Here is a 26,109-nt window from a genome sequence, read left to right as displayed (position 1 = left end):
TCTTATAGGCACACTGTGGTGCACTGTGTCCTCACAGCAATATCCAAGACACAGAATCTGGTGTAATTTGGACAGTCTTATATTCAGTGATTTAAAATACAAAAGTAAGTGGTCCTCAAGCGCTGCTAAAACTTCACAGGAGAGTCCTGTTTTCGATGTTCTGTTGACTTCAAAATAGAGAACAGCAAGAAGAGTGTTATCCCAAAGTGGCTGACACCCTGAGGAAGGAAGTTATTCCGAGACGCGTTGGTGTTGAGGACCCCTAAGGTTTTTATTCCACTCATACAAATTACCTTATTGGCTTAAGAAGAATTTCTATTTTACTATTCTGGAGGAGCCCACTATCCTGACTGTTGATTTTCCCAGGGACAGGAAGGTAAAAAGGGTGGTATTCTATACCTCCATTCCTGGCTTGACCTTAAGGTATAGGGGGTACTAAAATTATCTTTTTATTGGATGTCAGATTGTTTTTATGGACTTTTTTATGTAAAATAATACTTTTTATGAAGTATTCCTGGTTTCCTGGCTTGGATGAAAAGTATGGAAGTGGATTTATGACGTCAACCGTATGGTGATGATCTTGTGAACCAAAAGAAACCTTTTTATGCATAGGGAAATGCACCCTAGGTGAGTTCTATTTTAAAGGATTACCATTGTGTCATGTAAGAAGTGTGAACAGCAGGAGAAAAAAAGAAACCTTTACGTGAACGCATCTCATTTTATAGGGGTGAGTCTAAAGGTTCCTTTGATAGCAGTTACAGAATTCAGTAGCCGCTTTGGGATAACCATCTTCTTGCTGTTCTCTATTTAGAAGTCAACAGAACATCGAAAACAGGACTCTCCTGTGAAGTTCTAGCAGCGCTTGAGGAACACTTACTTTTGTATTTTAAATGTGTTGAACAAGACTTGGTGCTCTTGCAAGTGGTGATTGAGCTGCAGCTGGTGGGCGCAAGTTATTCTATCTAATTTTTGTTATTTATATTCAGTGATGGCTACTCACAGTAACAGCATGGGTCCGTAATATGCAGGGAAACTTTCCTCGGAAAGTGCAAAAAGTCCAGAAGTCTGCCGGCAGACTAAATCACCTGTGCTAAGATCTCAGCACAGGTGATTTAGTCTGCCAGCAGACTTCTGGACTTTTTGCACTTTCCGAGGAAAGTTTCCCTGCATATTACGGACCCATGCTGTTACTGTGAGTAGCCATCACTGAATATAATACTGTCCAAATTACACCTGATTCTGTGTTTTGGATATTGCTGTGAGGACACAGTGCACCACAGTGTGCCTATAAGACTTTTTACGAGGAATCGGGAGATTTATGCCATACTCTACTGCTATGTATACAAGACCTGAATATATGTATGGGGATGAGTAAACCGCAAATCTGTGTATCTACCCCTTCTATATACATACATATTGGGGGTGATTCCTAGTTGTTCGCTCGCTAGCTGCTTTTAGCAGCATTGCACACGCTAGGCCGCCGCCCTCTGGGAGTGTATCTTAGCTTAGCAGAACTGCGAACAAAAGATTTGCAGAATAGCGAAAATAAATTTCTTAGCAGTTTCTGAGTAGCTCGAGACTTACTCACAAATAGCGATCAGTTCAGTCAGTTTCGTTCCTGGTTTGACATCACACACACACCCAGCGTCCGGCCAGCCACTCCCCCGTTTCTCCAGACACTCCCGCGTTTTTCCCTGGCACGCCTGCGTTTTTCCGCATACTCCAGAAAACGGCCAGTTTCCGCCCAGAAACACCCACTTCCTGTCAATCACACTACGATCACTTCAACGAGGAAAAATCTTTGCTCGTGCATGAGTAAATCTACTAAGTTTTGTGTTAAAATACTAACCGCATGCGCACTGCGAACCATGCGCATGCGCATTTTTGCCTTAATCGCTCCGTTGCGAAAAACGGCAACGAGCGAACAACTCGGAATGACCCCCATTGTCCCTTGAGTGTTTTATGTTTGTATTGTCCTGTTATGTATTTTTTGTAGTATACCGATATTAGACCAACTGAAATTGTACTGCATATTACTTCAATTTTATTACATATTTAAATAAATATTTTTATATTCATAAAGTGCTTTTTTGGTTCATATGCTCATAGCCCCCAAGTTTCTGGCTTCATAAATTGCCATGTCTCATAGCTATATGGTAAGCGCAGTGTAACATACCTATATTTCTATTGTTCTATACTGAAAGGGAGTGGGGATCCCTGTCACTGTTTTACACAGCAGCTGCCTCACTTAGGTGGCGATCAAGCGCAGCCCTCACTCTTATCCATACTTACCTACTCTCCCGGAAGCTGCGGGAGGCTCCCATTTTTTGGGGTAGCCCCCCCGCACCCCCGGAAGAGTGGGCAGGTCTCCCGCATCCTGCTCGCACCCTAGTGATGCGAGCAGGATGGAGAGATTACCTCCCATATTCGCGGGTCCGTCGGGTGGAGAAGGGGTTAAAATGACGCAATTCGCATCATTTTAGCCCTGCCCCCTTCCCGCGGACCCGCGAATCGCTGCATTTCCCGATGCGGGGGGCAGGGCTTAGTGATGTCACAGTCCGGCCCCGCCCCCCGAAGACACGTGCAGCGTTTCCTCTCCGGGCTTCTCCCGGAGAGGAGAAATCAAATGTAGGTAAGTATGCTCTTATCTGTTTCAAACAATGAAGTTCACCTACTGGTAGCCACAGCTCCTTTTGTCCTTCTTTTCCCTTTGACCGTCTCACAGATTATGGGGGGGAGATGTACTATAAAGGGGAGGGAGATAAACCACCAACCAATCAGCTCCTAACTTTTCATCAGACACAGCCTGTAACATGGCAGCTAGACGCTGATTGGCTGGTACCTTATCTTACTCTACTTTATCTCTCTTAGGGTCTTTCATCTGCCTTGTTAAACCTCCTTTTGCATGGTTTCAGCGTGTAACCCGGTGTCTCTCCATAGAATATCCACAGGGCTTGTACCACCAACTTCTTTTGTGCTTTGGGAATATCCTCTGTATACCAACTATGAGAAAAATATGCCTGGAGTGCACAAGGTATCCAACCTAGGTGGCCTGATTGATGCAGAGCTTCTGTCTGGGGATGCTAGTGCAACCAGGAGTTGATCCTACCATTCAGCCTGAGCACCAACAGGATTCATTTCCAATGTTCCCTCCATGTGCAGAGATCATTTACTCATGGAAAATACAGTACAGTTCCATCAAATCCTTTTCTGCCAGACATAATGCACTTTTTTTGGAGCTAATTACACTCCAGGAATGGACAATTTACCGTAGCCAGCAGTCTGGTAAGTAGTCATTATGTTGACACCGGAATGTGACATAAAGGATATAATGTCAACAATACACGTCAGCAGGGTCGGACTGGCTCACAGGGGTACAGGGGAAACCACCGGTGTTCCCCACTGCCTGAGTGCCCACTCCTTCCTCTAGGGATCAGGTTCCAGACTGTGCACTTGTATTATACATGGTAGATATGTTGCATTACACTGCACAAGGCTATTGTGTATTTCAAGCCTATGTGGAGGCTGGCCACACCCCTTTTGTAGGCTGGTCACACCCCTAAGTATGGGCCCATTTCACTACAGTCCCCCGGTGGGCCCTTCATACCCCAGTCGGACACTCCACGTCAGTGTTAAAGTCAGGCTGTAGTCAAAGCTTAAATATGGTAAAAATTGCTGTATGGACGTGCTGACCCTGTTGACATTCTGACCTTACCCCCTGCGATGGTGCTGCATGTCTGTCTGGCTCTAAATAATCATGCAGATACTTGTGTTACGGCTAAAGGACAGCATAGACCCCAATAATCAAGGGCTGAGGAAAACCAGCCGTATCCTGTAATACCAGACTTTGCTTGCAGAGAGCACAGCAAGCATCCTGAACGCGCGAACGCCCATTACATTATCTCCCTGGCATTGCTCCCCCAACTCTCTGTCCATATCTGCCCCAGTGCGTTGTACCACTCTATTTATCTCTATCTCAAAGCTTCATGTTCCAAACCGAATTAACATACACATATAAACAGGGCTGTATCTCTTGATTGGATGTAAAGATCATACAGGAGGGCAAGACTCTAGAGCATAAAGGGTATATTACTAAAGTGTAGGGTTTTAGTAGTGGAGATGTGCCCATAGCAACCAGATCTACTTATCATTTATCTAGCTGCTTCTTGAAGTTAATTGCTAGAATCTGGTTGCTATGGGCAACAACTCCACTTCTCAAAACCCGCACTTTAATAAATATAGCCCTAAGACTCGTGGAAATCAGTGCATAGGTACTGGAGTTGGCTGCAGGTTACCTGTGTGAGGGGGCATGGCTGTGGGTTGCTTGCATTGGTGAGCCTGGTGGCAAGTTGCTGTTGGGATGGAACCTGGCTACAGGTTGCTTGTGTTAGGAGGCCTGGCTGTGGGTTGCTTGTGTTGGTGAGTTTGGTGGCAGGTTGCTTGTGTGAGGGGGCCTGGCTGTAGGTTGATTGTGTTGGTGAGTTTGGTGGCAGGTTACTTGTGTGAGGAGGCCTGGCTGTGGGTTGCTTGTGTTGGTGAGCTTGGTGGTAGGTCATTTGTGAGTCGGGCTTGGCTGCCGGTTACGTGTGTGAGGGGGCCTGGCTGCCGGTTACGTGTCTGAGGGGACCTGGCTGTGGGTTGCTTGAGTTTATGAGGTTAGTGGTAGGTCACTTGTGTGAGGAGACCTAGCTGCCGGATACGTGTGTGAGGGGGCCTGGCTGCGGGTTACTTGTGTTGGTGAGGTTAGTGATAGGACACTTGTGTGAGGGGGCCTAGCTGCCGGTTACGTGTGTGAGGGGGCCTGGCTGCCGGTTACATGTGTGAGAGGGCCTGGCTGCGGGTTACTTGTGTTGGTGAGGTTAGTGATAGGACACTTGTGTGAGGGGGCCTGGCTGCCGGTTACGTGTGTGAGGGGACCTGGCTGTGGGTTGCTTGTGTTTATGAGGTTAGTGGTAGGTCACTTGTGTGAGGAGACCTAGCTGCCGGTTACGTGTGTGAGGGGGCCTGGCTGCCGGTTACATGTGTGAGAGGGCCTGGCTGCAGGTTGCTTGTGTTGGTGAGGTTAGTGATAGGACACTTGTGTGAGGGGGCCTAGCTGCCGGTTACGTGTGTGAGGGGGCCTGGCTGCCGGTTACATGTATGAGGGGGCCTGGCTGCAGGTTACTTGTGTTGGTGAGGTTAGTGGTAGGTCACTTGTGTGAGGGGGCCTGGCTGCCGGTTACATGTGTGAGGGGGCCTGGCTGCGGGTTACATGTGTAAGGGAGCCTGGCTGTGGGTTGTTAGTGTTGGTGAGGTTAGTGGTAGGTCACTTGTGTGAGGGGGTCTAGCTGCTGGTTACATGTGAGAGAGGGCCTGGGTGACGGTTATATGTGAAAGAGACCTGGCAGCCGGTTACATGTGTGGGGGGGCCTGGCTGCCGGTTACATGTGTGAGGGGGCCTGGCTGCGGGTTACATGTGTAAGGGAGCCTGGCTGTGGGTTGTTAGTGTTGGTGAGGTTAGTGGTAGGTCACTTGTGTGAGGGGGTCTAGCTGCTGGTTACATGTGAGAGAGGGCCTGGGTGACGGTTATATGTGAAAGAGACCTGGCAGCCGGTTACATGTGTGGGGGGGCCTGGCTGCCGGTTACATGTGTGAGGGAGCCTGGCTGCGGGTTGCTAGTGTTGGTGAGGTTAGTGGTAGGTCACTTGTGTGAGGGGGTCTAGCTGCTGGTTACATGTGTGAGAGGTCCTGGGAGACGGTTATATGTGGAAGAGACCTGGCAGCCGGTTACATGTGTGAGGGGGCCTGGCTGTGGGTTACATGTGGAGGAGACCTGGCTGCAGGTTGCTGGTGTGGATGGTCCTGGCTGAGAATTGTGCATGCGCGGGGTCAGGGGGAGAAGCCATGGCTGAAGGATGCATTTGGGGGCTCTCGTTGAGTGCAGGACAGTATCTGAAATTAACTCATCTTTTCAGGTTACATGTTATTTTTCACCCAATAAATTCTAACCAGCAGAGTCACGATTCACTGTTCTGTCAAATTCTCTTTGTAAGTCGGAAAACCTCTTAATATTTAACAACCTTCTTTGACAGATAAAGACAAAACAGAATGAGAATCTCTATGTTCTTCTCTATAGATCCAGAGGCTGAGACTAGAATTAACCCTTGTAGGTCATCGCAGGTGCCCTTTCTATTTGATTGTTACACAGCGCACATCAGAGAACCGCTTTGATGATCGTGTTAATGGAGAAACTTTATGGAAATGAACAGAAAGATGTTGTATATTAAATGAGTGATGGTTCATAAAACTGGGCTAAGTTTAATGAAAATGCAATGTCCAAAATGCTTATTGAAGCATAAACCAGCTGGAGGGGGCCATGGTGGACAATGCAGAAAGTTCACCTAGAAGATGGAAGTGATGTTTGCATGTTAGCAGTTTTCCAAGCCATTCTGACAACCAGACGCGTTTCGCACTCAGTGCTCTTTGCAATGGATTAAGCAATTTAGCCTCACACCAGTTTCCCTTTTCTCTTTCATATACATTATGGATTAGATATCAGTTACTAGACAGTGGCGGACTAGTGGCTTGTGAGTCAACAGCGTAGCAGGAGGACAATATCTCAGCAGCCATTATTCTCTTGCTAAGACAACAATACTCACATTTGTATGAAATAAGAAGCATGCCTGCTACTACCAAATATATTAATAAACTCATAATCTCAGAGGAATTACTAAGGCTGATAATAATACCTCATGCTATTCCAGGAAATGATTGTACGGAGTCCAATTCATTCATCCCTTGCTCTTTAATAAGGCCAGACTGTGGCTAGAATAGACCAATTCTCCAGTGGGTCAAATCCTTGCAAGTGATGCTTTTCTGCTTAAAGAGCCTGTGCAGAAAAGATAAGCTCTCACGTTTCAATAAACCCCAGAAAAGATGCATTTATTTACTTCGCTCTGTAGTTTCCTTGACCTGGCTGTGACATTGAATTTGGAAACTTTTTTTTTTTTTAAATGCAGTTGCTGACCCAAATCTGGAATTTCTAGCAAATATTTGAAAAGTCTTTGTTGTGGCTCTGAAAAAGCCTTTTCACCTATCCATTATTCTTACTGGGAACAATCGGCAGCTGGTACGAGGAACGTAGTAAGAAAATAAAAATCTTAGAGTTTTGGTGATGTAATTTTGCAAATTGAAAGGGGTTTCAAGTTATCACAATTTCTTGCCTAGTTCAAGGCCCCCCTTACCATTTACTAGTCATGAAAAGCGGGTAACCCCGTATTAGGGTTTAGTTTGAAATACCTACAATCAAAATCCTGATGGTCAAAATCCCGACAACAGTTGACCGACGGTCACAATCCCGACAAGGTCAAAATACAGACATTTAAATTGTCGACAGGTCAAAAAGTCAACACAAGTTTCTCTTACATCCTAGAGGATGCTGGGGACTCCAAAAGGACCATGGGGTATAGACGGGATCCGCAGGAGCTTGGGCACACTAAAAAGACTTAAGACTGGGTGTGAACTGGCCCCTCCCTCTATGCCCCTCCTCCAGACCTCAGTTAGACTTTGTGCCCAGGAGTGACTGGATGCACACTAGGGGAGCTCTCCTGAGTTTCTCTAGGAAAATACTTTTTGTTAGGTTTTTTATTTTCAGGGAGCCCTGCTGGCTACAGGCTCCCTGCAGCGTGGGAGTGAGGGGAGAGAAGCAGACCTACTTCTGTGAGTTTCAAGGCTCTGCTTCTCGGCTACTGGACACCATTAGCTCCAGAGGGTTCGATCACTTGGTGCGCCTAGCTGCTTGTTCCCGGAGCCACGCCGTCACCCCCTCACAGAAGCCAGAAGTCAGAAGTCGGGTGAGTATGAGAAGAACAGAAGACTTCATGACGGCAGAAGACTTCAGTGACGGAAGGTAAAGCACAGCGGTAACGCTGTGCTCCATGCTCCCACACACACATCACCAACGCTTGTCACTGGGTGCAGGGCGCGGGGGGGGGGGGGGCGCCCTGGGAGGCGTGTTACTGAGGTTACTGAGCCAGCAAAAGATCATACAGACCCCCGCCGGGCATTTTTTGTATGTTAAAATTTGGCGGGCCGAAGCTGCCGGGAAGGGGGCGGAGCTTCGGTCCGCGGCTCACTCGTGCGCCATTTTCTCCCTACACAGCACCGAGGGAGAGACGCTGCCGGGACTTCCACGTTTTCTGCAAGTATAGGGGGCATCTCCAGTGGGGAGCTGCTGTGGGATACCAGTTGTGAATTATAAGGCAGCGCTGGGTACACTTAATCTTCTGTGTCCCAATACAGGTGCTGGGGTGTGAGCTGGCATACTCCCTCTGTCTCCTCTTCTGGGCTGAATTGTGGGCCTGTCACCTTGCTGGGACGGTTCTGGGTGTTGTGGGTGTCGGTACTGCGTGTCGACATGTCGGAACCTGAATGTTATTCACCAGAGGAGGTTATAGGAGGTGGGGATGTGGGGCTAGAGCTAGCACTGTCGACGCAGCCGACTCCTGATTTACTAGCACTCCTTACTACAATAAATTCCAATGTAGCTTCTTTATCTAAGAGGTTAGATAAGTCTGAGTCACAGACCCAGGTGTGGAAGAAATCTATGGAGGAGGCTTTATCTCAGGTACAGACCCCATCCGGGTCCCATAAGAGGCCTTTTACTCAGGTGGGGGATACGGATACCGACACGGACTCTGATTCCGAGGTCGATTTCACTGAGGCGGCGTTACATCCACGTTTGGTTAAGAGTATTCAGTACATGATTGTGGCTATAAATAATGTGTTGCAGATTTCTGATGAACCTGCGGTGCAGGAAACAAGGATTTGCTTATTCAAGGGGAAGAAACCTGAGGTAAAGTTTCCCCCCTCTCATGAATAGAATACTCTTTGTGAAAAGGCTTGGGAATCGCCGGATAAGAAATGGCAGATTCCCAAGAGGATTTTTATGGCGTATCCTTTTCCCTCTGATGACAGGGAAAAATGGGAGACATCTCCAACCGTTGATAAAGCTCTATCCCGTTTGTCTAAGAAGGTGGCGCTTCCGTCTCCTGACACAGGAGCTCTCAAGGATCCGGCGGATAGCAAGTTGGAGACGTTTCTGAAGTCCATTTTCGCTAATATGGGTGCATTGCTCAGACCTGCTGTGGCGTCGGTATGGGTGAGTAGTGCTATTGCTAAATTGGCGGAGAATTTAGCTAGTGACATGGATACTCTTGATAAAGATAATGTCCTTCTAACTCTTGGTTATATTAAGGACGCTGCAGATTACCTGAAGGACGCGGCAAGGGTCGTCTGTCTCTTGGGATCAAGGACCAATGCCATGTCGATATCTGCCAGGTGGGCCTTGTGGATCCATCAATGGAATGCTTATGCCGACTCCAAGAGGTCTATGGAAGCTCTACCCTTTAAAGGTACGGTCTTGTTTGGGGACGGCATGGCGGACCTAGTCTCGACCGCGACTGCGGGTAAGTCCTCTTTTCTTCCTTATGTTCCCACACAACAGAAGAAGGCACCACATCAGCAAATGCAGTCCTTTCGTCACAATAAATACAGGCGTGAAAAGGGTTCATCTTTCCTCGCCTCAAAGGGTAGAGGACGGGGAAGAAAAATTCCTGCAACCTCAAGTGCACAGGACCAGAAGTCCTCCCCGGCTACTACCAAGTCCACCGCATGACGCTGGGGCTTCCCTGGGGGAGTCCGGACCGGTGGGGGGCCGTCTTCAGGTATTCAGCCAGGTCTGGATTCAATCAGACCTGGATCCTTGGGTGTTAGGAATAGTGTCTCAAGGATACAAACTGGAGTTTCAGGAGATGCCCCCTCACCGGTTCTTCATTTCGGCATTACCAGTGGTTCTTCCGGACAGGGAGGTGGTCCGGGCGGCCATTCAAAAATTGTGTCTACAGAGGGTCATTGTTCCCGTCCCTCCGTCCCAGTGGGGGGAGGGGTTCTACTAGAGCCTCTTTGTGGTACCGAAACCGGACGGTTTGGTCAGACCAATTCTAAATCTAAAATCCCTCAATCCATACTTGAAAGTCTTCAGGTTCAAGATGGAATCCCTTCGAGCGGTGAATGCCAGCCTGGAGGGGGGAGATTTTATGGCGTCAGTCGACATAAAGGATGCCTACTTACATGTGCCGATATATCCTCCGCACCAGGCTTTCCTCAGGTTTGCGATACAGGATTCTCATTACCAATTTCAGACATTACCGTTTGGGCTTTCCACGGCTCCGAGGATTTTCACCAAGGTCATGGCGGAAATGATGGTTCTTCTTCCCGTACTTGGACGATCTCCCGATAAAGGCGAGGTCCAAGGAACGATTGCTGACAAGTGTAGAGTTGTCTCTATCGGTTCTGCGACAACACGGATGGGTCCTCAATTTGCCGAAATCCCAGTTGATTCAGACCACTCGGCTTCCTTTTTTGGGCATGATTCTGGACACGGAGTTACAGAAGGTATTCCTTCCAGAAGAAAAGGCTCTGGAATTGCAGACGATGGTCAGAGAACTTCTGAAGCCGACGAGTGTGTCGATCCATCATTGTACTCGGGTTCTGGGGAAGATGATTGCGGCGTACGAAGCCATTCCATACGGCAGATTTCACGCCCCCCTGTTTCAGTGGGACTTGCTGAGCAAATGGTCCGGGTCTCACCTACACATTCACCGGAAGATAAGTCTATCTCCCAGAGCCAGAATTTCTCTCCTGTGGTGGCTACAAGCTCATCACCTCCTGGGGGGACGCCGATTCGGTATCCAGGATTGGGTACTTCTGACAACAGATGCAAGTCTCCGGGGCTGGGGCGCAGTCACCCAAGGAAGAAATTTCCAGGGAAAATGGTCGCTCCAGGAAGCCTATCTCCACATAAATGTTCTAGAGTTAAGATCCATTTACAACGGCCTGCTCCAAGCAAGAAGTCTTCTTCAGGGTCGACCGGTCCTGGTACAGTCAGACAACATCACAGCAGTGGCCCATATAAACCAGCAAGGCGGAACGAGGAGCAGAGCAGCAATGGCGGAGGCCACAAAGATACTTCGCTGGGCGGAACAACACGTCAGCGCACTGTCAGCAGTTTTCCTACCGGGGGTGGACAACTGGGAAGCGGATTTTCTCAGCAGACATGACCTCCATCCGGGAGAGTGGGCTCTGCACCAAGAGGTATTTGCAGAAGTGACAAGACGCTGGGGAATTCCGTTGATAGACATGATGGCGTCTCGGCTCAACAAGACACTCCCGAGGTATTGTTCCAGGTCAAGGGACCCACAAGCCACGGCGGTGGACGACCTGGTATCTCCGTGGGTCTTCCAGTCGGTGTATGTGTTCCCTCCTCTTCCTCTCATTCCAAATGTGCTGGGGATCATTCGTCGAGCAAGGGTTCAGGCGATTCTCGTCGTCCCAGACTGGCCAAGAAGGGCCTGGTACCCGGATCTTCAGGACTTACTGGTGGAAGATCCTTGGCCGCTTCCTTTAAGAGAGGATCTGTTGTTACAGGGTCCATGCGTGTTTCCAGACTTACCGCGGCTGCGTTTGACGGCATGGAGGTTGAGCGCCAGATCTTAGCTCGTAAGGGTATTCCCAGGGAGGTCATTCCAACTCTCATTAAGGCTAGGAAAGATGTTACGGCGAAACACTATTACCGTATCTGGAGGAAATATGTTTCCTGGTGTGAGGTTAAAAAGGCTCCTGCGGAGGATTTTAACTTGGGTAGTTTTCTCCACTTTTTACAGGCGGGTGTAGATGGAGGCCTGAAATTGGGTTCCATCAAAGTGCAAATTTCGGCTTTGTCTATTTTCTTTAAAAAAGAGTTAGCTGCCCTCCCAGAGGTTCAGACTTTTGTAAAGGGTGTAATGCATATCAATCCACCGTTTGTACCGCCATGGGACCTTGATGTCGTCTTACGGTTCCTCATGTCTTCCTGGTTTGAACCTTTGCGGATGGTTGAATTAAAATTTCTAACTTGGAAGGTAGTTATGCTTTTGGCGCTGGCATCTGCCAGGGGAGTATCGGAATTGGCAGCTTTATCTCATAAGAGTCCGTACTTGATTTTTCATGCGGATAGGACGGAATTGAGGACTCGTCAACAATTTCTACCGAAAGTGGTTTCGTCATTTCACATTAACCAACCTATTGTGGTTCCGGTAGCTACGGAAGAAGTGGCGATTCCAAAATCTCTGGATGTTGTAAGAGCGTTAAAAGTTTACGTTTCTAGGACAGCTGTTACTAGGAAAACTGAAGCGTTGTTTGTTTTGTATGCGGCCAACAAGGTTGGTCATCCCGCGTCAAAACAGACTATTGCACACTGGATTTGTAGTACGATCCAGCAAGCTCATTCTTCGGTGGGGTTGCCGGTGCCGAAGTCGGTTAAAGCCCATTCTACCAGAAAGGTGGGCTCATCTTGGGCGGCTGCCCGAGGTGTTTCGGCACTACAGCTTTGCCGAGCGGCTACTTGGTCGGGTTCGAACACTTTTGCTAAATTCTATAAGTTCGATACCCTGGCCGATGAGGACCTGGCGTTTGCTCAGTCGGTGCTGCAGAGTCGTCCGCACTCTCCCGCCCGTTCTGAAGCTTTGGTATAATCCCCATGGTCCTTTTGGAGTCCCCAGCATCCTCTAGGACGTAAGAGAAAATAGGATTTTGGTACTCACCGTTAAATCCTTTTCTCCTAGTCCGTAGAGGATGCTGGGCGCCCGTCCCAGTGCGGACTATTACTTGCATTATATATTTTCTTACTGGTTAAGTTAGTTTATACAGGACTTGTGTATTGGTTTGTTGCAGCTGGTTGCTTGAGTTTTATGCATACTGTTATTTGGTTTGGCGTTATTCCGGTTGTATGGTATGTTTATGGTGTGGGCTGGTAATTTGGTAGCCCTTAGTTAATACAAAAATCTTTCCTTGTAATGTCCGTCTCTCCTGGGCACAGTTCCTATAACTGAGGTCTGGAGGAGGGGCATAGAGGGAGGGGCCAGTTCACACCCAGTCTTAAGTCTTTTTAGTGTGCCCAAGCTCCTGCGGATCCTGTCTATACCCCATGGTCCTTTTGGAGTCCCCAGCATCCTCTACAGACTAGGAGAAAAGGATTTAACGGTGAGTACCAAAATCCTATTTTTTCATTGTTTTTTGTGTGTGCATGTCGACAAAGGTCGACAAAGGTGTGGTTTGCTGCGCTCGGCACACTTTTATATTCCCACTCCAGGTCTACTGGGATGGTAAAGTATGAACAAGTCGGTTTCAATGAAAAAATCGTGAAAAACTGACCTGTCAACATTTTAAATGTCAGTATTTGACCTTGTCGGTATTTTCACCGTCGGTCAACGGTTGTCGGTATTTTGACCGTCAGGATTTTGATTGTAGGTATATTGACCGTATCCCCCGTATTACTATGGTGGCCATTGACGAATATTGTCCTAGCCCACAAAGTGTCTGCTTGTACCACGCAGGTGATAAGTAACATTTGTGATTCGCCTTTCTGTTTAGTAGTTTTTCTTTTTCTTTTTTTCACCAATCCCCTGTTATTTATTAAACGTTATTCACTTTCTACCCCCAAGCTAAGTCTAGAACACATTTTTATTCATCAAAACTGTCCTAAAGATAAATGGCGCAATGGCTCAGAGAGAGGCAACGCTATAAGTGAAATTCATTTTTTAAGGAAAAACAAAGACACAAGGGACGTAATTTTCCGGCAGAGGTGTCATTTGTCATTTGCAAGCTGCAGCGAGTCTCTACAGCCCGCTGCATACAATTTTCCTCTCCATTTTTTTGTATATATTTTTGATGTTCCTACAAGCCCCAGTGTGAATATGAAATCGTCTCGTCTCTTTATTAGAAGCGGGGAGAAACGGAGCATGAAATGGATTAGAAGTCACTCTCAGGCAGCCGGCTAATAGGAGCCCTTCATAAGGTTTTATTGGCGAAACTTGCTGATCAGGCTCTTCTTTTCCTGTTTTAATTTCTCAGGTATTTCCGAGGAAGGAGGGGATGTCCTATGCGCATAGCTGGATAGAGACCAGCTGCACCCGTGTCCTGTCATATATTTATTTTACTACGTGACATCACAGTGGTGTCAGCGTTTTGCCAATGCGCATTTGTGAGCATGACCAATTATCCCGATGACTTTTAAAGCGTAGACAGAATTATTAAGCGATTGCATTTTCTGGGTCATCTTTCAGGCTGCTTTCCTAAAAGAAAACTTAAACGCAACGCTAGTCATATTTGCAGCTATAAATGGCAGTGTTTTGTAGTGTTTCGACACTGAACTTAGTTTTAGGGCTGTTCGTGACTTTTATAACTTTGTGACCAGACCGACTTTTATTCTTCTTACTCTGCATTGTTTAAACAGAGAATATTTATTTTTCTACTTTTTTTTATTTAGCTGTAACAGCATCATCCTTACGTGTTAGGTATGGTATGCTGGTGACTGGAATCCTGGCGGTCAGCATACCGACACTGGGATTCCGGCCGGCAGAATGCCGGCAGGGGGGCGAGCGCAACGGAGCCCCTTGTGGGTTCGCAACGCTGCGGGCTCAGGTTCTATTCCCGCTCTATGGGTGTCGTGGACACCCATGAGTGGGAATAGCCCCTGTTAGCCGGTATTCCGGCTGTAGTTATTGTCAGTGGTCGGGATTCCGGCGTCGAAACCGCATCCCTTCCTTACAGTGGAGGTAATTCAGAGTTGATCGCAGCAGCAAATTTGTTAGCAGTTGGGCAAAACCATGTGCACTGCAGGTGGGGCAGATGTAACATGTGCAGAGAGAGTTAGATTTGGGTGGGGTGTGTTCAAACTGAAATCTAAATTGCAGTGTAAAAAATAAAGCAGCCAGTATTTACCCTGCACAGAAACAAAAAACCCCACCCAAATCTAACGCTCTCTGCACATGTTACATCTGCCCCACCTGCAGTGCAGCATGGTTTTGCTCATCTGCTAACAAATTTGCTGCTGGGATCAGATCTGAATTACCCCTAGTGTTCTTACGTAGCATTGTGTAATAGATACATGGGGATATTTATCAAAGCTTGGTGAGAGAGAAAGTACCAACCAATCAGCTCCTGTTATTTTTCAAACATAACATGGCAGTTAGGTGCTGATTGGTTAGTAGTACAGTACTTTATCGCTCTCCACTTTATCTCCCGCCAAGTATTGTTAAATAAATATTCCCTATAGTTACTTTTACACAGTTGGTCCAACCCTACTAACTAACATCAAGTGTGATTCGGCTGGTTTCCCCGAAACACCAGATATACATCAGTGCATGGGTCGTCAACCTGCGGCCCTCCAGCTGCTGTGAAACTACACATCCCAACATGCCCTGCCAGAGTTTCGCTATTAAGGTATGCTAAAACTGAGGCAGGGCATACTGGGATGTGTAGTTCCTCACCAGATGGAGGGCCGCAGGTTGAAGACCCATGCTGTAGTGGATTTCCCACTAGACACGCGAGGCACGTTCTTAGGGGCGGCACTTGTTGGGAGGCGGCACACAAAGCTGACGAGACCAGGTGATTTTGTTTGTCATTACGATTTGACAGGAGTGGGACAATGGGCAGCAAAATTGGGGTCCAGGATCTGGTAGTGGCTTGAGGTTTAGTGGTCTTGAGCCATCCAGACTGGCCCTTGAAATGAAGGGGGGCAGTGACATGATTTGGAGGGGAGGGGCGACCAATAATGTCCTGACTCCTAAATCCGCCCCTGCAGATATGTGTAACTTTTTTTTTTCTCTAATCGGGTTACTCTGGACCATTCGTTGCTGACTGGCCAGACAGGTCTCCACCACAAGAGCAAGGCCTAAGGAAATCCCTGCTCCTCAGTATAGTAAGGGCACCGCATTTCCCTTTAGGAAGGTGGAATCAGCGTTTTCTGTGTCGAGCGGCACAATTAATTTCATTTGAAAGCTTCGTTCAAAGGTCGGGGGACCCCGAATAAGGGAACATTTTCCTCAATAGTAAATTTTCAATCATACTTGATGCAGATTCTGTCTTCCACATGTGGTAAATAATATATGGGCATGGACGGGGAGAGATTTAGAAGTTCTGCTATGTATTTAATAAAGAGAAACTTTTTCTATGAATGCTAGATTTGAGCTCTGTGGGAAATACTATCTAAAGGCTATTAAAGGACACAGCGGGCAGCCAGACATGGAGCAAAACAGAAGACCACCCTCCGTCACTGAGCCGGCTAACCACATTGCACAAGTAGATTGCTGATTACACAAATAGAATGTTTTCACCTGTGAACTTGAACTGTTCAACCTCCCATACTTCCTGCAACGCGCAATGTGAGAACAGCAAGTACTGAAGCTGTGTTTACATAAGGTGCCCAACTTCCTCAATGTAACACGACATTCCAGACTCTGAAACAGCAGCTGGATACTATCCTGAATCAGGAAAACGCCAGCACAACATTGTACGATAGAGTGTGTATATTGCAGGTAGCTGAGAAATGACCATACTCTACAGGGCAACTCCAACATTCTGTAAGAGTTGCAACATACTGTACATCCAAATGGACTTTGATCGAACCAGTTTAAAAAACTATTCCGTCTGACCCATCCAAACCCTATCGCTCGGGTATATGGATGCGTCTGCCACACTGACTATCGTTTTTGAACATTTATTCCCTACAAAATAAGATCAGCAATAACACCTGACACCTGTACACGTCAGATGCAGACATTCTGTTGGGCTAACCAGTAGTCAAGAGAATGCAGCCTCTCCATTCATGGCGACCTATTTCCCAAAGAACATTGGTCATGATGTGTTAAAACTTAAATTGTGGTTTTATCTTTTTAGATGATAGTAATTAATGGGTGGCGGTGGTATAGACTGTCTCAGAAGGCATAAAGGACAGGAATGGCATATGCAGGACAGAGGGATCTGCGCATGAACTCTGCGGTGTGTATGAGAGCTCTCGGGGAGAGGCGAGTAAGGGAACAGGCGGTAATATCTGTGTCTCTTTGTGCAAGTTTGATCTTTGAGGGCTGCCCTTAACTTACCATCTCCAGCTCATGCTGCCGTGCCCCTCCGCTTCTGTGGCTAAGCCCTTTAGTGATAATCAGATCATTCTTCTCAGTGAGAATAACGATAAGGCTGGCCCCAGCAACACCTTCACCACTGTTGGCATTGGTGCCGGGAAATGGGTGGAGAGGGTACAAATGACCTGGGCCCAGATCTAATGGGGGGCCCAGTGGGGGCCCCGGTCCTCCCCTTCCTTACCTGGAAGCAGCAGCAGCTTTTCTTCTAAGCACAGCACATGCTACTGTGTGGTGGCTGCAGTGTGCTGGGCTGCAGTGTTGCCAGGGAAGTGCTTAAAATAAAAAAATAAAAATCAGTATTTTTTTTCTAAGGGTGCATGGCCACGCCCACTGAAAAGTACCTGGGCCCAGCTGGGAGGCATGTTTTGCTCCAGTGAGTGGGTGCTTCTGATGTGCTAGACACGCCCCCAAAGGGGTGTGGGCATGCGCCCAGCATGCTGTGGTTACACCCCCTTCCGTGGGGGCCCAGGAACTTGTTGTACCGCGGCTCAGGATTTCTCTTGGCAGCCCTGACTGTTGGCACTACTTCCCTGTGCCTAAGAGGCGTGGGAGCACATGCCAGTGCAAGTAGTCAGTACCTGCCCGCTCCCCCTCTCAGTGCCTCTGTAGCTTTTGCTTGTGCATCTTCACTCTATACTCAAACCACTCTGTCTGGCACAAACAATCATTCCACAAAGCCACTAAGATCACATTTTTTCCTCATTCTGTTTTTTGGTCTATATAACGACTGAACCTCTTTACTATGGGCCTAATTCAGAGTTGATCGCAGCAGCAAATTTGTTAGCAGTTGGGCAAAACCATGGTGGTCATTCCGAGTTGTTCGCTCGTTGCCGATTTTCGCTATGCTTTGATTTGTTGCTAAATGCGCATGCGCATGGTACGCAGAGCGCATGCGCTAAGTTATTTAACACAAAACTTTGGAGATTTGCTGGTGTTCGTGCGGCGCTTTTCAGTCGCACTGCTGATCGTTGAATGATTGACAAGAAAGGGGCGTTTCTGGGTGGTAACTGAGCGTTTTCAGGGAATGTGCTAAAAAACGCAGGCGTGTCAGGGAAAAACGCGGAGTGTCTGGAGAAACGGGGGAGTGGCTGGCCGAACGCAGGGTGTGTTTGTGACGTCAAACCAGGAACTAAACGGACTGAGCTGATCGCAATCTAGGAGTAGGTCTGGAGCTACTCAGAAACTGCAAGAAAATATTTAGTAGCAATTCTGCTAATCTTTCGTTCGCTATTCTGCTAAGCTAAGATACACTCCAAGAGGGCGGCGGCCTAGCGTTTGCAATGCTGCTAAAAGCAGCTAGCGAGCGATCAACTCGGAATGACCCCCCATGTGCAGTGCAGGGAGGCAGATATAACATGTGCAGAGAGAGTTAGATTTGGGTGGGGTGTGTTCAAACTGAAATCTAAATTGCAGTGTAAAGATAAAGCAGCCAGTATTTACCCTGTACAGGAACAATATAACCCACCCAAATCTAATACCCCTTTCACACCGCAGCTTTAACCCGGTAAATTGCCGATTTTTCAGCCTTCCTAATCGGTTCTAGCTGCGATGTGAAAGGGCTACCTTGAATTTACCATTTTCAAAATACTGGTATTTTGAAACGGTTAAAAAGCAGGGTCCTACCCGGTTCAGACCCGTTTCACTGTGCAGTGTGAAAGGCTCTGAAACGGTATTTCCAAGCCACAGGAGGTGATAGGCTGCCTCCATGTGTGATGTCACCAGGCAGAAGCAGGAAGCTGGAGGAAAAACACATCAGACATATGACAGTGGGTTTAGAAGCGTTTTCTTACTGCAAATATATTATACAATGGCAACTTGGAGTGATGAAGAGGTGAGGGAGCTGCTAAGAATCAGAGGGGATGAGGAAATCTGCAGACAAATAACTGGGACAGTGAAGGATGCACTCATATATAAAAACATGGTTAAAATGCTTCAAGCTGCTGGGTTCCATTGTACGACTATCCAAATTATTAATAACTAATTAATTAATAATTATTAATAATGTGTGGGCCAGAAAAGTCCATTTATAATGACAACCACTGTTTTCTATGGGTGAAACGGGTTCAGTGTGAAAGGTACCAAAACGGTAATGAAATGGTAATATACTGGTTACAACATGCGATGTGAAGGGGGTTTAACTGCCCAGACCCGTTTTAAGAACCGTTTAAAGAACCGTTTCAAAAGCAGGTTTTGCGATGTGAAAGCAGCATAACTCTCTCTGCACATGTTATATCAGTTTTGCCCAACTGCTAACAAATTTGCTGCTGCGATCAACTCTGAATTACCCCCTATGTCTGCACGCTTCTGGAGTTGCTGATACGTAATTCACTGATTAGACATTTGCAATAAAAAACATTTGTACTTATTAAAGTGACCTGTATGTATTTAAACATTAATGTTTCTGCTGGGAAAATGAAAAAGAACAATATTTATTTTAGTCTCTTTTAGGAACTAGAAGCTATAGAGACAGCCAGAATGACATTTCAATGGCATTTTTTTTTTTTTTACTGTACCGTTTACGTTAGTGATGTGCACCGGAAATTTTTCGGGTTTTGTGTTTTGGTTTTGGATTCGGTTCCGCGGGTGTGTTTTGGATTCGGACGCATTTTGGCAAAACCTCCCTGAAAATTTTTTGTCGGATTCGGGTGTTTTTTTACAAAAAACCCTCAAAAACAACTTAAATCATAGAATTTGGGGGTCATTTTGATCCCATAGTATTATTAACCTCAATAACCATAATTTCCACTAATTTCCAGTCTATTCTGAACACCTCACACCTCACAATATTATTTTTAGTCCTAAAATTTGCACAGAGGTTGCTGGATGGCTAAGCTAAGCGACCCAAGCGGCTGACACAAACACCTGGCCCATCTAGGAGTGGCACTGCAGTGTCAGACAGGATGGCAGATTTAAAAAATAGTCCCCAAACAGCACATGATGCAAAGAAAAAAAGAGGCGCAATGAGGTAGCTGTGTGACTAAGCTAAGCGACCCAAGTGGCCGACACAAACACCTGGCCCATCTAGGAGTGGCACTGCAGTGTCAGACAGGATGGCAGATTTAAAAAATAGTCCCCAAACAGCACATGATGCAAAGAAAAAAAGAGGTGCAATGAGGTAGCTGTGTGACTAAGCTAAGCGACCCAAGTGGCCGACACAAACACCTGGCCCATCTAGGAGTGGCACTGCAGTGTCAGACAGGATGGCAGATTTAAAAAATAGTCCCCAAACAGCACATGATGCAAAGAAAAAAAGAGGTGCAATGAGGTAGCTGTGTGACTAAGCTAAGCGACCCAAGTGGCCGACACAAACACCTGGCCCATCTAGGAGTGGCACTGCAGTGTCAGGCCTGATGGCAGATTTAAAAAATAGTCCCCAAACAGCACATGATGCAAAGAAAAAAAGAGGTGCAATGAGGTAGCTGTGTGACTAAGCTAAGCAACCCAAGTGGCCGACACAAACACCTGGCCCATCTAGGAGTGGCACTGCAGTGTCAGACAGGATGTCAGATTTATAAAATAGTCCCCAAACAGCAAATGATGCAAAGAAAAAAAGAGGTGCAATGAGGTAGCTGTGTGACTAAGCTAAGCGACCCAAGTGGCCGACACAAACACCTGGCCCATCTAGGAGTGGCACTGCAGTTTTCTAGCGAGAGGATGAGTGCTTCCATCCTCATGTGAATCTGAAGCACTAGCCATGAACATAGGCCAGGGCCTCAGCCGTTCCTTGCCACTCCGTGTCGAAAATGGCATATTGGCAAGTTTCTGCTTCACATCAGACGCTTTTAATTTTGATTTTTGGGTCATTTTACTGAACTTTTATAGTATACTTGACGACACAGAGGTAGAGCAGTGGACTACTGTACCGTACTGCTATATATATATACTGGTGGTCACAGCAACATTCTGCACTGTCCCCTCCTACTATATACAGCGCACAACTAAAATGCAGCACAGGTATGGATGCATAGTATACTTGACGACACAGAAGTAGAGCAGTGGACTACTGTACCGTACTGCTATATATATACTGGTAGTCACAGCAACATTCTGCACTGTCCCCTCCTACTATATACTGCACACAACTAAAATGTAGCACAGGTAGAGCAGTGGACTACTGTACCGTACTGCTATATATATACTGGTGGTCACAGCAACATTCTGCACTGTCCCCTCCTACTATATACTGCGCACAACTAAAATGCAGCACAGGTATGGATGCATAGTATACTTGACGACACAGAAGTAGAGCAGTGGACTACTGTACCGTACTGCTATATATATACTGGTAGTCACAGCAACATTCTGCACTGTCCCCTCCTACTATATACTGCACACAACTAAAATGTAGCACAGGTAGAGCAGTGGACTACTGTACCGTACTGCTATATATATACTGGTGGTCAGCAGAATTCTGCACTGTCCTCCTACTATATACTACAATGCAGCACAGATATGGAGCGTTTTTCAGGCAGAGAACGTAGATATTTTCAGCACACTGAGCACAGATATTTGCAGCACACTGAGCACAGATATTTGCAGCACACTGAACACAGAAACTGAGAGAACGCTGCACGTCCTCTCGCTATCATCTCCAATGCACGAGTGAAAATGGCGGCATAGCGCGGCTCCTTATATAGAATACAAATCTCGCGAGAATCCGACAGCGGGATGATGACGTTCGGGCGCGCTCGGGTTAACCGAGCAAGGCGTGAAGATCCGAGTCTGCCTCGGAACCGTGTCAAATGGGTGAAGTTCGGGGGGGTTCGGATCCCGAGGAACCTAACCCGCTCAACACTAGTTTACGTATTTGATTTTCATTGCATAGAAAATATGTGCTGTAGACTGTATGGTTAATAGTCTTTCCAGTATTTGGAAGGTCTGTTACCAACAAATCCACCAAGGGGCCAGCCTTATCATAGTATGAGTCCCTATTCTGGTATACTATACAATTATACATTAAAGATACCAGCTGTCGGGATACCGGCAGCTGGAAAAACCGATGCCAGAACATCACTGCCAGAATCCCGAACAGGTCAACATTCCGATGCCGGAATCCCAAAGGTAAGTATTGCCGGGAGGGTTAGGCTGCGGAGGAGGGAGGGGGGTTAGGGTTAGGCTGTGGGGAGGGTTTAGGCACTAAGGGAGGAGGGTTAGAGTTAGGCCCTGGAAAGGAGGGTTAGGTTTGGGCACTAAGGGGGGAGGTTAGGGGTAGGCTATGGGGATGGAGGTTAGGGTTAGGCTGTGGGGAGGGAGGTTAGGGTTAGGCACTAAGGGGGAGGTTAGGGTTAGACTGTGGGGAGGGAGGTTCGGGTTAGGCTATGGGGAGGGAAGTTAGGGTTAGGCTGTGGCTAGGGATGTTAGGGTTAGGCACTAAGGGGGGAGGTTAGGGTTAGGCTGTGGGGAGGGAGGTTAGGGTTAGGCTGTGGGGAGGGAGGTTAGGGTTAGGCACTAAGGGGGGAGGTTAGGCTTAGGCTGTGTAGAGGGAGGTTAGGGTTAGGCACTAAGGGGGAGGTTACAGTTAGTCTGTGGGGAGGGAGGTTAGGGTTAGGCACTAAGGGGGGAGGTTAGGCTATGGGGAGGGATGTTAGGGTTAGGCTGTGGAGAGGGAGGTTAGGGTTAGGCACTAAGGGGGAGGTTAGGTTTAGGCTATGGGGAGGGAGGTTAGTGTTAGGCACTAAGGGGGAGGTTAGGTTTTGGCTATGGGGACGGAGGTTAGGGTTAGGCACTAAGGGGGAGGTTAGGGTTAGGCTGTGGGGAGGGAGGTTAGGGTTAGGCACTAAGGGGGAAGGTTAGGCTATGGGGAAGGAGGTTAGGGTTAGGCACTAAGGGGGGAGGTTAGGGTTAGGCTGTGGGGAGGGAGGTTAGGGTTAGGCACTAAGGGGGAGGGTAGGATTAGGCTGTGGGGAGGGAGGTTAGGGTTAGGCACTAAGGGGGGAGGTTAGGGTTAGGCTGTGGGGAGGGAGGTTAGGGTTAGGCACTAAGGGGGAGGTTAGGATTAGGCTGTGATAAGGGAGGGAGGTTAAGGTTAGGCACTAAGGGGGGAGGTTAGGGTTAGGCTGTGATAAGGGAGGGATAGGGGGGAGTTAGAATACTTACCTTGCCACTGTTGGGAACGTGACCATCGGGATGCCGGCATTGGCATTGTGACCGCCGGGCGCCGGCATCCTGTCCAATAGGCACACATACCGATCCCATTATTCTACCATCCCTACTATTATATCAAAATTAAACATTGAATGTTTGTTGCTCAATCACTGCCAAACCTGTGAAATTACTTGACAGTTGGCATAAGAATAGGCCCTGCGGTTGGCATAAGAATAGGCTCTGTTGTTTTTATCAATTCCTACCTGCATGTGTAGCTTGGAACCTGACACATACACAACACATAATAGGGAGTTCTGTGGTGCAGTTAGTTTGTGTCAGAGAAATAATAAGGTCAAGTAAGTATGAGAGAGATACTAAGCACAAGTAAAAAATATGTACAAAACAAATACACAGGTTTCAGGCAATGTGCTGCACAGCAGTAAGTAAGTAAGTCTGAAACTGCTTACCACAGAACTTCTAAATGGAGTAGCTGCACATAGTAAAAGCCACAATGGTGGTCATTCCGAGTTGTTCGCTCGGTAATTTTCTTCGCATCGCAGCGATTTTCCGCTAATTGCGCATGCGCAATGTTCGCACTGCGACTGCGCCAAGTAAATTTGCTAAGAAGTTCGGTATTTTACTCACGGCATTACGAGGTTTTTTCTTCGTTCTGGAGATCGGAGTGTGATTGACAGGAAGTGGGTGTTTTTGGGCGGAAACTGGCCGTTTTGGGGGAGTGTGTGAAAAAACGCTACCGTTTCTAGGAAAAACGCGGGAGTGGCTGGAGAAACGGAGGAGTGTCTGGGCGAACGCTGGGTGTGTTTGTGACGTCAAACCAGGAACGACAAGCACTGAACTGATCGCAGTGGCAGAGTAAGTCTCGAGCTACTCAGAAACTGCACAGAGAAGTCTTTTCGCAATATTGCGAATCTTTCGTTCGCAATTTTGATAAGCTAAGATTCACTCCCAGTAGACGGCGGCTTAGCGTGTGCAATGCTGCTAAAAGCAGCTTGCGAGCGAACAACTCGGAATGAGGGCCAATGTTTGTAGCTAATAGTATGACAGCATCTGCTACAATAAACATTACATGCCTACTGATTGCTGTTAACAATAGATGGTCTGCAGCCATAAATTAATGTTGATATACTGTCCAAGACCACTATTCATAACAGCTGCCAGACCTCACAAAGCAGATAACTTGAAAGCGGCTGCTCATTACACGGAAATCCTTAGGAGATGTTGAGATCTGTTTTAGAAGAACTGTTGACGCAGTCCTTTTACTTTCAGCTCCTTAGCACTGCCATTCGGCAGATTACTTGCAGCTGCAGGCAAACACTATTCTGCCATTCAGGCTTGGCTGCTTTGGAAGTACTGGCGTACCAACTCCAATGCACCTGCGCAGCTTGGACCCATCCACAGAGCATACAATGAGAGGATCTGTAGTGTTGACAGTCACAGGGGCCTTTCACATGCGAATTAAACCTTCACAGTAAATAGGTGATTCTTCAGATTATTACTTTAAACATCACTCAGATATCTACATACAAAATCCTCTTTCAATTTCATTCTAGTGATGTCTGGTCATGAACTTGCCCGAGCAACGCGGGGTACTACAGGTAGTATACAGCTGGGAATTGGGATTGTTGGGTTTATGGTATAATGACAGGACCGCAATAATGCTGCTTGGTATATGTCTCCATAGGATTAATGTCTCAGATTTTACTTTAGCGCTGTTGTCAGGTCCGTCCCTGACCTCCGACATGACACCGGCCTACCATACCACTGTGGTATAGTCATAGGCGTGCGCAGCACATTTTATTAGGGGGTGCACCATCGGAGGGGTGTGTCTAGCACCATCTATTGATGGTCAACGCAATATAAAATATCCACCCTTGTACCAATCCTAATAAAGCAGATACATTGTGTCAGATGTTGTGGTGTGCACCAAACAAACACCCCTGATGGCACTCACTGCAATTACACTGCTCCTCCTCAGCCTGGTCTGGCTCCCTCTCACTTTCCCCTGCAAACTGCAGCAGCTTACTTACAAGTCAGCCACTCACTGACACTGACAGTCGCAGACTAGTACTGCTGCTGCTGGAAAAATGAGTGACGTGTCAATGTTGCTGCCGACCGCCTGCCAGTATTGAATTTGTCTTCCTAAGAGGAACGCTGGCTGCATGCTGATACTCATCAGTGGCTGGCGCTGGCATAGCATAGAAGGAGAGAGGAGGGCATGTGACGGGTGCGCGTGCGAGCAGCATGACGTAATTACATCACATCACGCTGTTTTTGTACATGGAGGTGGAGCCAGGAGTTTGAAAGCCGGTGGCAGTGGCACCCTTGATTAACCCATGCGTCCGGTCAGTACTGCAGTCCTGACAGGGTGCAGCACAGAGGGGACTGTAATCAGCCTGCTCGGCGATCGCTCCATCAGGCATGTGTGATCAGAGTGCCAGACATTAGGGGGTGCCTGTGTGCACGAGTCACCCCCCCTGCGCACACCTATGGGTATAGTGTCACTTCCCAGTCCACTTAGCCCGTGACAGTAATAACTGGTGAGGAAGTTTTCACCATCAAATGGTTAATAAGAGATAGAAATTAGATATTACTGGCATGTATTACATTGTCAGAGACACACGGTACCAGGATAATTATAGATTCTCCAAAGTCTAGTTGGCTACAGCGAGCAGAGATTGCCATTAGAGTCATTTTCTCCTAACATTATGTTTTCCCCAAAAATTTTTTCGGGGGGGATTTAAAAATCTCTATCCAATTGCTATTAAATCTATATTATGTACTATTCCTATTATGTTACTAACTTTTTGCAGGGTCCAGGGTCGGACTGGCCCATAGGGGTAGAGGGGAAGCCCCTGGTGGGTCCCACTGCCTCCGGCCCCACCCCCTCCTCTGGAATCCTCCAGACTGTGCACTTGTATTATACATTATACATATGTTACCTTGTACTGCACAGGACTATGGTGTATTTTCTACAGTGCATTGCCGTTATTAATCTGGTACATCACCA

This window comes from Pseudophryne corroboree, chromosome 11 (assembly GCF_028390025.1).
Source record: "Pseudophryne corroboree isolate aPseCor3 chromosome 11, aPseCor3.hap2, whole genome shotgun sequence".
Classification (NCBI taxonomy): domain Eukaryota; kingdom Metazoa; phylum Chordata; class Amphibia; order Anura; family Myobatrachidae; genus Pseudophryne; species Pseudophryne corroboree.
This window is presented reverse-complemented; position numbering follows the sequence as displayed.